General features: G+C 47.3%; 1 long non-coding RNA gene across 1 annotated transcript in view; it reads right to left on the reverse strand.

Annotated features, from left to right (window-relative positions):
• The window catches only part of LOC110343749, a 115,734-nt gene that overhangs the window by 9,097 nt on the left and 88,949 nt on the right, over positions 1-17,688 (reverse strand). The window contains exons 3-4 of the long non-coding RNA XR_005877948.1: positions 16,580-16,658; positions 2,421-2,480 (exon numbers count right to left, since the gene is read on the reverse strand). This is a non-coding gene — a long non-coding RNA (uncharacterized LOC110343749). The remainder of the gene's footprint in view (positions 1-2,420; positions 2,481-16,579; positions 16,659-17,688) is intronic.

Raw genomic sequence — 17,688 nt, forward strand, 5'->3', positions numbered from 1 at the left:
ATGCTCCATTGCCAAGACAATCCAGCTGATAGCAAGCAGATCTTCAACTGGGACACCCTTCTGTTATTGCGCCCGACACTGGTTATTTCACTTCAGCAAAACATCATCTGTCACATTAAATTAATGGCATTAATTTGAATTTTAATGGTTTTTGTAGTTTTGTTTGCATTTACTTTGTAATTGTGTTTTGGTTTTATAGCTGCATAAGAACTAAAAGCACAAGGAATTCATACTAACTCTTATGTTTGTATATATTTAAATAACAACGTGATCAAAATAATTTTAGTTGACACTGGGGTTCTACGATAATTTTGTTCCTTTTAAAATGCATATATTTGGGGCAGCAAGATGGCTCAGCAGGTAAAAAATGATTGCTACGCAGTCTTCATGGTCTAAGTTCGATCTCTGAAACCCACTTAAAGAAATCCTGGTGTGGTGTCTACATCTGTAATCCCAGCACTCCTACTGTGAAATGAGAGTTGGAGATAGGAGAAGCTTGTGAGTCAGCTGACCTAGAATACCAGCTTCAGAAACAACAAGGGAGAGTTTGCCTCGACAAGAAGGGAGGAGAGGCTCCCAAACATTGCTCTCTAACTGCCATACACTTGACATGGCACATGGGTAGCCTGGCACGGAGGTACCGGCACTCGAACACACACATACATGCACAATAATACATCAGTAAATATTTAAATCCATCTATTAGTGAACTTTAAGAATCGCTGAAACGGCTCTGTAATCCACCACTAAATGCACACATCACCTAATTTTAAAAGTCCTGGGGTGAACTGGAACATTGGAATTGTGGCAGGGGGTGGGTGTAATGGCAAAAGTCCTCCAAGAATTTAGATCTAGGCTTTTCAAAAGACTAAACTAGTGAGTTCTTCTCAGGTGGCTCCAGGTCTTAAACTACCCATATTCTCTTTGTTTTTTTTCTGCTGATCCTTGGCTTCACAACCTAGGCAGGTGTGAGTAGCTCCTGTATCTCCTGATAAATGTTCATAGCCTGAGTCGCATGTGACAGACAGGTCTGGGGTGTCCTCTGCATCTGTCAGAGTGACAGCTCCACACCTCCTAAGCCCTTAAAGGCTTGTGATTAACCCCTGACCCAGAGGCTTAGGGCTGGGCATCCCTGGGACTTACTGTGTCAGGCACCACCTTACTGGTGTAGGTATGTCCTTCATCACCATACATCCCTGGGTAAAAGCAGAGGCCAGGAAAGGCCGGGTGGCTTAGCTGGGACGGGTAACTGAATGATAGTGTGGCAAAGCCCCTGGCTTGGGTCCAAATGCCCACGGAGGATCCATCCCATCCTCTTGTCCCCAGTGGCTGCAGTGATGAGAGACAGAAGGAGACCCTGTGTTCAGGGTGCCACTGATCCCAAACACATGGGACTTTGTCTCTCCAATCGAAAGCACCAAGCTAGGGATGGTGAGTGACAGAGCTCTCGTATCTCAAGAGGAAGCACCCAGAATCCTTCCTTCCAGGTGGATTTTGAAGTGCTGCCACATCCTCATCACCACATACACTCACAAGAACTGATTCCTTCATGCTTGCATGCCCTTCTAGAAACTGGGGTACCCACGGAGATGGGGAGACCACCCCCTCACTGCCCAGCTGGAGGTACACTGCATTGCAGGAGCCCCAGTCACCCCCAGGGTGGCAGAAAGAACTCCAGAAGGGTTCATCTCACATCCAGGACCAGGACTGGGGGATGCCCCCCGAGAATGGAGCTCAAGATAGGTGATGGGATGGAGTCAGGCAAGCAGTCAACTGGCCCATATAGTAGTAGAGGGAGGGAGGATGTAGGCTTCCCCAGAGCTATGAACCACGACCAAAAGTCAACTCATGGAGCCCTGGGCTGTGGTGGGACATGAGAAGATCCAAAGAACACAGTACCCCTCAAAAACATGTAGGCTTAGGCAACTACCTTAACAGTGATCTCAAAAGTCATGGGAGAGCCAGGCGGCCGTAGTGCACGCCTTTAATCCCAGCACTCGGGAGGCAGAGGCAGGCGGATCTCTGTGAGTTTGGAGACCAGCCTGGTCTACAAGAGCGAGTTCCAGGACAGCCTCCAAAGCCACAGAGAAACCCTGTCTCAAAAGGCCAAAAACACAACAAAATACAACAAACAAAAAGTCATGGGAGAGCTGGACATCCCAGTCATCCACCTTTCCTCCCACAGCATCCTCTTTTGTCTGCCCTAGGAAACTGTTCCTGGGGCTGCTGTAATGAAATTCCACAACTGAGTGGCCTCAAACAGCCCCGCCACTCTAGAGACTGCAGGTCTTAGCCAGGCTGCTATTGAGGCTATGCTCACCATGGTTCTAGGGAGAATCCTTCCTGGCTGCTGGTGCCTGATATTCCTAGGGACTCTTTAGTTGGGAGCTGCAGTGTTCCGTTCACACTGCGTCTCCTACCTTGGGTCTTCATGTTGCCTTCCCGCCACGCTGCCTCTGGGTCCACACTTCCTCCTCTTCCTACAAGGAGCCAGAATCAGTGCCCCCTTTAGAGTTAGCATTTTAACTTGCTTAAAACTCTGTGAAAACTCTACTTCTAGGACATATGTAAAAGCCTGTCAGCACACCTGGGGGTATCAACACATTTATTTAAGGGGGACGCAATTAAATTTATAACTAGATGGGAAGGAAGAGAAACATTCCACTATCGTCCACCTCCAGGCCACCGGTGTGGTCAGGAAAGAAACTCTGGATGTCAATATGAACACTGGACCATCAGCATATCTGAGAGGGGAATTTTTTTTCTACCCTTGAAAATGACTGAAAGATTTCAGAATGCCCCCTCAATGTCCTTGAGGGGTGAAAGAGAAGGCTCCCCAGTCAAGCATGTGTGTAAGCATTAAAAAGAAACAGAGAAAGCTATTTCCTAGTCTAACTTCCAATATGCCATTGTTTATGCAAGACGCAAGTGTGGACCAGGCCTGAGGCGGAAAGTATAATGTTGACTTAATGAAACCAAGCAGGGGGAAATGTGGTTAGGAAGGAATGACCTAGTACAAGCCCTGTGAGAAGAGAAGGGATCCAGTGGACCCACCCCCAGGATGGGGGATTCTGCACAGCAGACAGACAGCAAGGTGAGGGCAGAGCATGTGTGAAAAGGGGCTCAGAGACCTGATCCAGAGCTTTGCTGGGGACAGCCTGGACTCTATGCCCCAAGGAGGGCTGCAGTTCTCTAAAGGACTATTCTGTCCCCCCACACCGGGCAGCGGGTGTGGATTTTATGTGTATCTGCAAAAGGCTAAAACTGTCTTCAACAAGAACCACAGTGATCAGATGCTGTCTCAGACAGGGATGGGAGCATTTCCTTGGTTGGAAGAACTTGGGAAGACCATGCCAAAAATGGCTTATAAATAGACCACCTCCTCCCTGCTTCCCTTTGCCCAGGCTCCTGGCCTCAAATCTCTCTCTCTCCTACTTGGCACAATTCCAGGTGGGTTTTAATTAGCAGTCTTGCCTTCTCCACTGCTTACATCCAGGTTTCCCCAGGCCAGGAACACATACTTCTCTCTCCTGCTCTCCTGGCTTTGGAGCCAGGCGGAAGCTTTTTGGAATCTTTGGACATTGGTAGAAACAGAACGGCAGTTTTCGCCTGCAGGAAGAATGCTACCTATTCCACTGCAGAGCGTAGGTCTTCAGTCTTAGGTTTGGCAAAGAGGCTTTTTATCCACCAGGCATCAGCCTTCAGCAGAGCTCAGTGAGCTCCCCAAAGTGAGAGGTCTATAAACAGCAGCCCTTGTGCAGAAACTGTGTGTCTGCCATCACCATCTCTAAACCATACAAACATGCCTAGCCTCTGTCTAGACTCCCAGTGTGTGACTTCTCCCACTTAATTTTGTGAAACAGACTCAGCCAAATTGGACATATGCCATTCTCACCCCTTACCAATAAATGCCCACTGTGTCAGTTAGCACTCTGCTATTATAACAAATCCTTGAGACAAGACAAAAAAAAAAATAGAACAAAGGTTTCTTTTAGCTCACGGCTTTAGAGGTCTTAATTTGGGCCTGTGGATGCTCATTGTAATGGGAACATGTAAAGGAACAAAACCACTTAAGTCATGGCTAGGAATAAAAGGAAAAGAAAGAGGATGGGAGTATCTTGCTCTCCCCAACTTCCAAGAACAACCTACTAGGTCCCACCCTATGAAGGTGCCACCACCTCCCAATAGTGCTATCCTGGGACCAAATCTTTGATGCACAGGCCTTTGAGGAACATTCCAGATCAAAACTGTAGCACCCACCTCCATTATTGAGCCATCTTCCACCCAGGATCCCCCCCCCTTTCTTTTTTCTTTGTTTTTGTTATTGTTTGGTTGGTTGGTTTTGGTTTTCTGAGATAGGGTTTCTCCATGAAGCTCTGGCTGTTCTAGAACTAGTGCTGTAGACCAGGCTGGCCTTGAACTCAGAGCTTCTCCTCCTGCCTCTGCCTCCCTTTTAGGGCTTCACCACTTAAGCCCCATTCTCTTTAGAGTCCAGACACAGACATCTTTACCAGAGGCTTCCTCTCTGCCCAGCTCCCTTCTCCAGCCTTGTGTCATCATTGGTTATTTTTACTTAGGATGCCTTTTCTAACCAAAATCAGACCTCATTTTCCAAGGGGATGCTGCTGACAAAAAAAGTGATGCTTGTTGTGCTGCTGAGGGAGGGAAGGGGCATCTTGGGGTAAATTAAGTTAGAGATCCTTGCACACCACAATCCTCAGGACAACAGCAAGGCATAGCAGCATATTTAATGCTCTCGAGACGCTTGCTTGGTCTCATCTGACTCAGTGGGTCTCAAGTTCTATGAACATAGACTTGCTTATCCCCAAAACATCTATTAAGGACCCCCACCCATGGTGTGTGAAGCCCCATGGACTTCAAAATAGTGTTTAGGATCCAGAAGTTCCTCCTCCAGTGGGTCCTTGGGTGGCCATGGGAGTGGAGAACCATGCTTTGTGTCTGGCTGGTCATTTCCCAACATTGAGTTCTCTGTGTCCTAAGGGATTTGTAATTCTTGGGCAACCAGGGTAATCCTCCCCCCTTCCATGCCGTGAACAGATTTGGGAGGTGTTGGATGATGTGCTGAGGTCAAAGGAAGCCATGGCAGGCTCTCTGTCTTTCAGGCATTCTCTCTCCCAGCACCCACGGTACCTTTGTGATCTCCTGACTTCTGCCTCTCCAGAAGGTGGCTGTGGCTGGTTTTTAACGGTGACTCACATGGGCCTGGCGATTAGACGTGATGTAGAAAACCATGGGGTGTGGGAGACTTGATGGATTGTTTCATGCTTTTCTACTATCACAAGTCATCAAGCTGCTCTGTACCTCAGTTTCCTCATTTGCAAAAAAAAACCCATTGCCATGCTGGGTAGAATGAGATCCACCCGATACTTCAGTGGTTGTACGGGAGGCAACCACCAAACCTGGCACAAGGGAAAATCAACATAGGGTTTCCGAAGGTTCCAGGTAACTGCTTCCCCTTTGATGCCCACAGGGTGACATTGGGTCTTGGATATTCCCACTGAAGTCTAGTCTCTTAGGTACTGAATGGAGTTCAGCATCACACTTTCTGAAATCCTACGTCACTAGCTGTTTTAAGTACCTGCCGCCTTGATTTCCACGGCGGACTATGATCTGGAACTGCGGAATAAATTCGTTCTTCCCCAAGGTTGCCTTTGTTCAGGGTATTTGTCACAACCACAGAAATAAAACTAGAATAAAGGTCACCCTGAGTTTTCATATGTCTGGTGATCACCATCATTTTCCGTAAGACAAGTCACAGTGTCATGGAGCAGGAGAGGTGATGCTGAATGGAGGGAGCAAGTGCCAGTGACCATTCAGGAACAGGATTGGGTCATGCACTGTCATCGTATTGCAGGGTACCAGACCAGAAGAGCCCTCAGATGGAAGAGACATAATCCAGGTCAGCCACAGGCCCAGGCTAAAGCCCTGACTGCACCCCCCCCCCAGCTCCTCCATGAGTCTTGCCTGGGTACATACACAGTCGATGGAGGAGGAAATGGGAATTCCTGATTTCTAATGCCTAATGATGATATCACCCACTCCCTTGGATTGAATCCCAAAGGGGTGGCTCCGGAAAGCCAGGAAGTGGCAAAGCAGCCAGATAATCCCTGCTATCCCTCCAGAGAACAGCACCAAGCTAATGGGTTCATGGCTGCCTCCAAAGAGAGGCAGTCAGGAGCTGCCACAGCCTGATGGCCAGATGCAGTCTTGTCATATGAGGAGCTCATGGCAGAGTGCCAACTCATCTGATGGCCAGATCATGGGAGGGGACTCACTAACGCTCCAGAGGGCTGTCCCTGGGCCAGGCTTGAAAGGGCCACTGGGAGAAAGAATGGGTTCTGTCCCCGAACCTGTAGCTGCTCATACATCATGCAAGAGCTCTTGTTCTGTAGGTGGCTGCATTCAGTCATTTCCCTTCTAGAACCTTCTCTTTGTCTTCTCATTCTGTCTTGCACAAGTGCTAGCTTCATGACTGTCTCAATGTCCCTGCAGCCATGGCCTCACTCAGGGTTGGGTGTGTCTTGCTAGCAGGTCACATGCCTTCCCAACCTTCCTCCTTTATCCCTTCTCTCTTAGATACACCTGCATCTGCCTAGTGGCTAGGCAAGTGGTCTCTATCTTATGGAAGGCCTGGCAACTGTGCTGGCTAGTCCCTCAGGGTACTGAATGGAGTTCAGTGTCACATTTTGTGAGATCCTACGAAGCACCACTAGATGATGGCTGCTCTGGAGATGACTCAGCTTTGGCCTCCTGAGACACATTCACAGCTCTAGGGCTGTTGTATGCAGGCTCACTCTCCTTGAACACCTTATCCAGCCTTTGGTTTTGGCTTCCACAGCTGAGGCCGTCTCTCTCCGGCTCTCACTCTGCCCAGCACCCCACACATGTACTGCCCTGAGAGCTCCAGCTGAAACCCATAGACCACGAGCAGCTGGGATACAGGCCCAGCTGCATCTGAGGACAAAGTCTCACCAAGGCTTACCTCTGTTTTCTTCAGCTGGTCCTCTAACGGAAATGGATTCTATTGTTGTTGTTGTTTTTTTATCTTAACTTCTCATCTGATCTCACAGACTTAGTTTCTGATCCATTATCTTACTTGAAGTATTGGGCCCAACTTAGGACAATTTGATAGACAGCTTCTCAGCGTTCCTTCAAGGCAGAAGCCATGTGCATTCAGTCGAAGCCACAATTCTGTTTTGCCATCCTGGGCAACTGCATGAAGCCATGGCCCTGAATCTCGACATCATCGGCACTGTGCCGAGATGTTTGATACATTAAGTGTGTTCGCTGCATGTTCAACCCGTTGTTTCAATTTGCCTTGGTTTTATTGGGATGCCACTCGATGGTAAATCAGGAATCATCTGCGAAAGTGAACTCAACTGCACACAACACACAGCTTCCTACTGAGAGAAGAATGCCTGAGTCCAGCCCTCAGGCAGCTGCCCATGTCCTGCATTCCGGCTCTGGTTATTCAGATGCTTACATTCTGAGCTTCTGTCAGATCGCACACTTCCCATTGTGTCCTGGGCTAGAGAACAGTGAGCATGATACACACCTCTTCTAGACTGGAGACTGTCACCAGTGAGGCACTCTGAGGAATTCTTTCTCTGTCACAGGGACCTGTGGTGGGTCCTCAGAAGAGTCAGATTCCACAGTGGGATCTGTCACAGCAACCAGGTCCCCCCTCCCATGCCTCCTCTTGTGGAGCAGAGCTGACTGACAGCCACTAGCTGTGGCCTCTGGGTCCCCTACTGTGCTCATGTCAGGCTACACCTGCCTCTCTCAGCTGCTTCCCATGAGATCGGTGTCCATTTGAGGCAGGTATCGATAACTTAAATTCTAGGATGGGGCCATTGTGTCTAAGGTGGTACTCTGTTAATGCACTGAGAGATACCTCATCCCATCAACTTGGGCCAGATTTTCTCAGACCCATGCCATAGTCTCACAGTTCCTTCCCCACCTCCCCTACTCTTACTCTCCCAGCTTCAACCCTGCATGTTAGCTGAAGGTCCTCTTTCTGCCCTTTACCCTTGGCAAGCATGTTCCATGGTGAAGCTACATTCAGTCCTATCCTAGAGCCTCTTTCTGGGATAGCCTGCACTACTCAGTCTCAACTCATGAAGGACAAAATACAAGTAAAATTTACCCCCTGCCTTTCTACAATAGGATCTACCCTGACTCACTCGTTTGTTTCCTCCCTCAGCCCAATCCATATGTCACCAGATGTTTCTCCCCACTTGTGACCAATCATGGACTGCACCCTCATTTTTTATTAATTTATTTTTTTACGTTTCAATCTCAGTACTCCCTTCTGTCCTCCTGCTCCTCTCACCTGCCTCACCTCCCATATGCTCCTCAGAGAGGGTCAGGCCTCCCTAGGAAGTCTACTAAGTCTGTCCCCTCACTCATCTCGTTGAGGCAGGACCAAGGCACCTCTCCACCCCCCATACTCCTGTGTCTAGGCTGGGCAAGGTATCTCTCCATATAGAATGGACTCCACTAAGTCAGTTTGTGCATTAGAGTTAGATTTTGTGGGTTTCACCATCATGGTTTTGACTTCTTTGTTCATATTGTCACTCCTCCCTCACTTCAATTGTACCCAATAGTTAGCTGTGGGTTTCTGCAAATGCTTCCATCTGTTTCTGGAAGAGGGTTTTAGCTCCTCTGGGGTTGTGGATTGTAGGCTGGGTATCTTTAGCTTTATGTCTGGTACCCAGTTATAGGTGAGTATATACTATATTTGTCTTTCTGGTTTTGGGTTACCTCATTCAGGATGCTTTTTTTTCTAGTTCTATCCATTTGCCAGCAAATTTTAGGATGTCATTGTTTTTTACTACTGAGTAGTAGTCCATGTTTTCTTTATCTGTCCTTCATTTGAGGGTCATCTAGGTTGTTTCCAAGACCTGGCTATTATGAATAATGTTGCTATGAACATAGTTGAGCAAATGTCTTTGTGGTGTGAATGTGCCTCCTTTGGATATATGCCCAACAGTGGTATTGCAGGGTCTTGAAGTAGATTGATTCCTAATTTTCTGAGATATCACCATACGATTTCCACAGTGACTGTATAAGTTTGTACTCCCACCAGCAATGGAGGAGCGTTCCCTTTTCTCCACATCCTCTCCAGCATAAGCTGTGATTGGTGGGTTTTTTTGTTTGTTTGTTTTTTATCTTAGCCTTTCTGATTGGTATAAGATGGAATCTCAGAGTGGTTTTGATTTGCATTTCCCTGATGACTAAGGATGTTAAGCATTTCCTTAAGTGTCTTTCTGCTATTTGAGATTATTCTATTGAGAATTCTCTGTTTAGATCTGTTCCCCATTTTTAATTGGATTATTTGGTAGTTTGATGTGTAGTTTCTTGAGTTCTTTGTATATTTTGGAGATCAGCCCTCTGTCAGATGTGGGGTTGGTGAAGATCTTTTCCCATTCTGTAGGTAGCTGTTTTGTCTTGTTGACTGTGCTCTTTGCTTTACAGAAGCTTCTTGGTTGCAGGAGGTCTCATTTATTAATTGTTGCTCTTAGTGTCTGTTCTACTGTGCACACCCATTTTTGCACACACCTGCCATGTGTCCAGTTCTGGCCCCTGGTATAAAGGCTCCAATGATAGCCCAGGTTTCCAGCAGATGTGTGCTCTCCCCCATTTGATGTTTTCCTACTGCCTATGGGACAGTGTAGAAAGTGGGGCACCTAATGAACTCAACTGATCATATCTCATAGCATCAGTCATCCTAGAAACCACCCAAGTGAAGGCTTATGCAATGTTAACCCAGTTCCAGCCATGAGGGGGCCCCACCTCACATTGGAGATGAAACAAACAGATGTAACCTCAGACAGCTGAGCCTGGCTTCAGAGAGGAGACTGAGCACAGGCTGCTGCCATTAAATTAGATTCCACTCTGTCTCCTCCCAGTGAGGGGTTAATGTATTCATCCCTTCATCATCCCATGAAGGACATTGCAATCCAGGAACATCTGGGGATCTAGTCGCCTTCCCAAAGCCACCAAACCTTGGCCCCACTCTCTTTGCTGGGGGTGTAAGCTAGGATCAGAGGATCAAAGAGTGCTATGATGGCCTCTGTGATTCCTCCGTATGGAGTCTAGCGTTTCACTAAAAGGTCCACTTGTATCTGAAGAGCCTGGGCAGGGGAGATAGCTCAGTCCGTAAGGTGCCGGCCATATAAGTGTGCAGATTGGAGTTCAGATCCTAGGTAGAAAGGCCAGGGGCAACAACAAGCATCTGCAATCCTAGCTCTGGGAGGCAGAGACAAGAAGCTCCCTGGAACTCAATGGCTAACCAACATGGATGAATTAACGAGCTCCAGAGTCAGTTAAGAGGCCAAGCCTCAAAAAAGGAGGTAGAGCAATTGAGGAAGACACCAGACATGGGCCTCTGACTCCACAAGCATATATATGTACACAGGCACCCTCATGCAAACATGCCCACACAGGAGTATGTTACACACACACACACACACACACACACACACACACACACACACACACACACACGCATGCACGCACTAGTTCCCAGGAACCTTGGGGAGAAAGCTTGAGCTGTTAAGACTAATATTTCATGGCTGCCAGGCTAAGCACAGCCAGCTCACGTCTGCTGCTTCCTCTCTACTCACCCCAGTACATACATGGTACCCAGGCACACACCCAGTGCATGCATGGTACCCAGGCACATACCCAGTGTGCATCCATTTGCTCTGGCTGCTCTCCAGTGCTGGAGGAGCCATGGGCTTGGTCTTCACCTTTATGACTTAGCTGGTTTCTTCCATCTACCTAAAGTACTTTCCCTGCTACCCTGATATCTGACAAAGCTGACCTTGTTCCTGAGGACAGGGTGGACTTCTTTATGAGTCTTGGCTCAGCTACCATTGAGTGATGTCACAGGAGAGGTAAAATTGATACTTCTAACCACCTCGCTGTGGTTGTAAGGGCTCAGAAGAATGCCTCTGCCATTCTGCCCTGCATCTGAGTGGCTGTGCCCGTCACACAGGAAGTGGTCCAGGGAGTAAGCACCGACCGCAGTGCTAACAGTGCTCGTCTCCGGGTAGGGGATTTACTGGGATCAATTCTACCTCTTTTCCACTTGGCTCTATTTTCTGTATACATTTTAAATAATAAGCCTCAACTTTCATGGTGAGGAGAAAAATCATTTCAGGGAGGAAGTAAGGCTGGCTTACAGCAAGCAGACTGCCCACTTCAGGATGTCTGGAATGTGTCTTCCTGTATTTGCCACCCTCATACTGAGACTGAAACACAGGGGCAGGTATTCACGGAGACCAGTGACCCAGCTCCCTCCTCCAACACAAGATGGAATACACCTCTGCTGAGGGCTAATTACAGACCTCTAGCCTTCCAGCCTCACTACTTTAGAGATGCTAGAGTGTATCACCAGCCCCTTTCTTCCTCCAATTGGGGCGTCAGACCCTAGATGTATGTGCCTCTCCCACCCTAGGACAAGTGCCCTAGCTCTGGAATGATCACAACCATGCTCTCCCCCCAACCCCCACCCCTGCCCGGACTTTGAAGTCAAAGACTCTAAGCCCCACTAAGGTGCTGAACCACATTCACTTCAGGGCAAGATTACTGAGCTGTGAGAAAGGTTGTGTCTGCCTATTGGAGATCATATCACCACACTTGGGCAATAGCACTGAAGGAGACCCAGCTCAGACACAACCTTATCTATATAACCTTCTCCCCTTCTCCTCCCCTTTATACCTCCCATTCTGCCTTCCTGTCTCTTCTTCTCTTTTTCCTCCTCTTTCCCCTTCTTCTTCCTCTATCCTCCTCCTGCCCCTCCTTTCCCCCCTCCTCTTCTTCCTCTTCCTCTCTCCCTCCTCTTCTTCCTCCTCTTCTTTCTTTTTCATTTTTTAGATTGCCCTCTGGAGTTCCCATCTGAAACCTAAACTAATTCCACCAAAGTTGCCAGTTCACCCGTGCTTGAGAAGGGCACTCACTGCAAGTAACACACTGTCTCCCCGAGTCTCTAAACTCCTCCTGGCAAAGCCTTGATAAAACATCTAGAATCCCTAGCATTGCAGAGACCAGGACCTGCTTGAATCCTCTGCTGTTCAATGCTGGGGTTTCTAGCCCTTCCACTGCCCAGTTCGGACCCCATAACATGTACATGGTGTGGGTGGGGCAGAGAGGAGTGGAGCCGGTACCAAGGGCTCTCTTCGACCTGTGATTTCTACCTGCTCACAACACCACCTAATGGCCCCTAGAATCAGAACACTGAGTATCTTAAATGCAGCTTGATCAAGCTCTGGCATCTAATGGGAAGAGACCTCCAGTCCACTCCCAGCACAAGCAGCCCTTTGTGTCTCTTCTGGCAGCCCAAGCTTGTCTAAGGCCAGTTGTGACATCAGCTGACTCACAGGACTATAGAGTCAACAGGGAGTTAGAGAATGTTCCCTCTAATAGCAGAGAGCTGAGGGAGGCAGGGAGGGAGGGAGGCAGACAGGGAGGCAGGGAGGCAGGGAGGGAGGGAGAGAGTTTCAGGGTAAGGACATGGAGTGAACATACTTTATTTAGAACCGAGTTCAAATTCCTGTGTTGAAGTTTTGAAGTTCTAAACCCTAGGACCCGAAATGGGACTGTACTTAGAGACAAGGGTCTTTAAAAAGGGTAATTATGTTAAAGTTAAGCCATTAGGGTGGCTCTTAATCCAGTATGACTGGTATCTTCATATCTTCATGAGGGGATACAGACACATAGTCAGACAGACAGACGGACGGATGGACGGACAGACAGACAGACAGACAGACTATAGAAAGAGAGAGGCAGAAGCCCAGGACAAAGGCTTCAGAAGAAACCGACTTCACCAATACTTTGGTCTTGTAATATTGGGCTCCCCCATGGTGGTGATGATGAAACAAGGGTGTGTGTGTGTGTGTGTGTGTGTGTGTGTGTTAACAGTCGCCCACCCACACCTCCTTTGGTGGCACTGTTACAGCATCCAAGCTGATAAAACTCCAAAGTTCCCTGTCACAGCCTCAGGACACCTCACGCCAATCCATGCCGTTAGGCACCCGAGACCCAGATTAGGTAGCCCTGAGAGTAAGAGTGAAGCTTCTCAGGTGAAGTTGCCCAGCCCAGCATGGGTGGACAGCATTGGTCTTTGACCACCGTTGAGCAAATAAAGCACAGGCTGCCTCCAAGGTTGCACTTCCCTCTCGTCTGCCTCCTGCTTCCTCGACACAGACCCACAGTTGGAGAAGCATGCTTTGTGTGTCTGCCTGACTTCCTTGCAGATACACTGAGCAGGCCACTTTCTCCTGGGTCACACCAGGAGAAACCAATAGGGAAGAAAAAATGACTGACTCTGGACTGTATCAACCCCCTCCACTAGCCCACAACTCTTCAGGGATTCTAGAACATCCAGAGAGAAGGCTTCATCTGCAGTAAAATACAGGACTGCCAGTCAGCAGTTTAGCCCCTTTCCCTGGAAAGGAGGGATAAGCAAGAGCTAGTCTGGTCAGATTTTGGACAGGGACCTTGTCCCTCCTCACCCCTACACAAGCCTAGCTCAGGTACATTCCAAACACCAAAGGATCCCAAAGGATGCCTTTTGAAAATTACATATTGAGTGGTCTCTGAGTCCCAGTGTGGGAGGGATGGCCCCAGTCATGCAGTAAATGGCTCCGGTCATGCAGTAAAAAATCCACCTGGGCCAGGGAACCTAAGGCTGTGGCTGAGGAAGAACAAGACAGGCTGTGTACTCCCCAGAGGTTTCCTCAGTGGAGAACAGCAATGAAAGCAGGTCCTGTCCCAGGAGCCATGAAAGACAATAACAGTTGTCACCAGAACAACATACAGCTGTCACTGACAGAGTCATCGAAAATGTATCAGTCACAGCATGGCCATCATGGGCACAGCTGTCACATGCACAGTTTTCATGGTTGCTGCACTCAAGCACACCAGTATAGTCATGGACAGAACATGTTATGCACACTGCATGACATATCACAACACATTACATGCTGTGTCCAGCCTGTGCGGCATTTCTGCTGAATCCATTAGCAGAGCAGTCAGAGAGGCCCTCCCCTCCATAGGAGCTCTCGGGCAAACTAATCCCCACATACCTAGGATGTTAAATCATTGCTTCTGCTGTGGGCTGCCCAGGTACATCTGGCTCCATTTAGTCTCCCCCACTGAGCAGAAACACATGTGGGCTCTGTGCTTTGAGGTGGGAGTCTGTGTGCACAGGCTTCTGCAGGCTGGTGGGGGCTGAGAGCCATGAGGCAGGGTGTAAGGCAGCTTTTCAGAAGTGTGTTTTTTGGCACACATGTGTTCTGTGAGATATAATTGGGTTCTATGGAAAAAAAAGGTTTCCTCAAAGAAGGGAATTTGGCAAACCGCACTGATCCGGGGCGAGCCAAGAATCACGAGCTTCCTTGGAGACTCTGAATAAAAGGAATTGTTTCCTAAATGCACTTTGTTGGAATACCCGGAAGGAGACTTGTGAGTGCAGGTCAACAGGAAATCCAGCTTTCCAAAGCTTGAAATTTCTGGAAAGGCATCAGCTCGCACATTAGGAGGATGGGTATTTCCAGGACTCGGCACTCAAGCATGTCAATAAAGCCAGCTACCCTACATTTCTCCCTCTGCAGACCAGGGTTGTTACCTTGGCTGGTTCCTTTACAAACTCTACAGCCACCAGGACCAGAACTTCCATCACATGAAGAAAATGTTTCTCAGTAATCCAACCAGAGACTTCTCTCCATATCCCATCAGCCCTGCTTCTGTGTAAAGCAATGATTAGTGGAATTGGGCTCATGGGACTCAACTCGGGATTGATGTGTCCCAGATGGTCACAACAAATTCAGGGGTGCTGAGGGATGTTTTAAAGGAACCCAGCAACTGGACATGGGTTGAAAAGTACACAACTACTAACTCAAGGGACTTCATGATACCTGTAGATCCTACTATAGATCTTTGAAGATGTCACAACTTTAAGACATTTTCCCTGGTTGCTCTGATTGCTGCTTAGTTTTCTGTCAACGTTGGCACAAGCTAGAGTCATTTGGGAAGAGGTAACCTCAGCTGAGAAAGTGTCTCCATCATATTGGCCTGTAGACAGCTCTATAGAGCATCTTCTTAATTAAATGGCTGATGTGGAGGGCCCAGCCCATGGTGGGTAGTGCAATTTCTGGGCAGGTGGCCATGTGTTGTACAAGAAGGCAGATGGAGCAAGAATGGAAGGAGCATAACTCTTCAGGTTGCCTTTGGCCTCCACACACTGACCACACACTCACACACACACACACACACACACACACACACACACACACCACCACCAGCACCACCACCCACAACAAACCAATAAAAAATAAAACAAAAAGCATAAGTAAACAAGTCACTTGCTTGTCTATAATGTAAATGGAATGTAAATTAAATTCTTACTGTTTTCTTTCAGTCTGTGTGTATTGCTTTTTCAACAGGCTAGCAGGTTGCTGAGGCATAAATGTTGGCCAAATTATTTGGGCCTAACTCTGTGAAGTGTGAGGGACACTGAAAAAGGAAATAATACTGGTCATGGTGGTGTACACCCAGCATTCTAGCATTTTAGAGGTAGAAGCAGAGAATTAGGAGTTTAAGGCTAGCCTGGGCCACATAGTGAGAACTTCTGAGGGCGTGTTAGCTCAGAGAAAGAATGTTTGACAAACATGTACCAGACTCAACTCCCAGTGCAGCAACAATGATGATGATGATGAAAGGGAGGAACATAGAGTGCCAATTTGGGAACTTCCACTGCAGACAGATCAAGATTTATAAGAGCTTGGATCGACCAAGAGCAGAAGCTGGGGTTGGAACATTTCTTTTAATTATTAGCATATATTAATCATATAAAGTAATGTGTTTCTCTCCACCTCTAGAACCCTTTCTTACCCTGCCCGTCCCCTCCCATCATATCCCTGGTATCCCCACTTTATTCTCATGTTCATTAATCCCCCCTAAATTCCACACATGAGAGAAAATATGTAATACTTTAATTTAGAATCTGGCTTCATTCTCTGGACAGGATAAGCCATGCATTTCTTGACAAATGACCTCATTGGCTTTACCATTCATCCATTGATAGGTACCTAAGGCTAATTGTACGATGTGGCTGCTGTGACTAGTGTCACAATAGCATGGATATGTAGGTGTCTCTATAGCATAGTGACTTGAGAGTCCTTTGGGTGTTTTCCCAGGAGCAGTATTGCAGGACCATATGACCACATGACAGTTCTGCTGGACATAGGAATACCCCCAACTGTGATCAGAAGAAGGGGTATAAACTATTTTCTTCTTTTCTTCTCCTCAGCTTCCTTGGTAGCATCAAAGGAGCTGAGGGCAAAGCAATGGTCCTAACTGAACTCTCCTCAGTTTGAGCAGGCGCTCTACTCATTCACTTGTTTTTGGTCCTTATTTTTCATCCACTTTGCATATACACACACCAGCCAATAAGAACCCACCTAAGCCTATAAAAAACAAAACAAAACCCTGAAACAGCATCTTCACTGGCAACCCACTGAGCAACCCCCATCAGGCATCGAGAACTTACCCTCTTGTTCAATAATCCTTGTTTCACTCACTCTTCCTGGTCCATAATCACCATTCTTCATGGGCCCAAGACAAACAGCCTGCAGAGAAGAAAAGCTGTGACATTTCCAAGTAGTTTGACTCATTTGTTTGTTTTTGTTTTTGAGGAACCTCCCTATCAAGACTGGAGTACAGAATGGTTAATAAGTACACAAAAACTATATGTTCAAAAAAGTACTCAACATCTTTAGCCATCAGGGAAATGTAAGTCAAAACTGCATTGGGATTCCCTCTCAGCTCTGTTGGATTGGTTATCACTAAGGAAAAGAAATGGAAACAAATGTTGGTGAGTATACACTGAAAAGGGAACCTTAATACAAGGCTGGTGGGAATGGTTTTAATTAGCCCATTTGTCAATTCTTGCTGTTATTTACTGCACCATTGGAGTTCTATTTAGAGAGTCATTGTCTGTGCATCTTGAAGTGTTTCCTTTTAAGGTTTTAAAGTTTCAAGTCATGCATTAAGATCTTAGCTGTCTTCTTTCTTCTTCTTCTTCTTCTTCTTCTTCTTCTTCTTCTTCTTCTTCTTCTTCTCCTCCTCCTCCTCCTCCTCCTCCTTCCTCTTCCTCCTTCCCCTCCTCCTCCTCCAACTCCTTCCTCTTCCTCTTCCTCTTCTTCCTCTTCTTCTTTCTTCTTGCAGCATTTGGAGATTGAACCAGAGCCTTGCACATGCTAGGCAAACATTCTACCACTGATCTACAGCCCAACCCTTTACATCCATTAGAAGTTGTTTTGCATATATTGTAAGAGTTATGGATCTAGTTTCAGTCTTCTACATGTATCTATCCACCTTTTCCCAACATCATTTCTTAACAAGGCTGTCTTTTCCCTAATGTACACTTTATCCCCTTTGAAAAAAACTAGATGTCTGTATCTGTGTGGGCTTCTTTTTTTCTGGGGCCTTAGTTCTGCTCCATTGGTCTGTGTTTCTGGGGTTGAGCTAGTACTGTGCCGGTTTTGTTACTGTGGCTCTGTAGTGTAGTTGGAGATCAGATATTGTGATGCCTCCAGCACTGCTCTTTCTGATCAGCCTTGTGTAAGCAATTTGGAGCTCTTTGTGCTTTCATGTGAC

Source organism: Mesocricetus auratus, unplaced genomic scaffold (assembly GCF_017639785.1).
Source record: "Mesocricetus auratus isolate SY011 unplaced genomic scaffold, BCM_Maur_2.0 Super-Scaffold_100006, whole genome shotgun sequence".
NCBI lineage: Eukaryota > Metazoa > Chordata > Mammalia > Rodentia > Cricetidae > Mesocricetus > Mesocricetus auratus.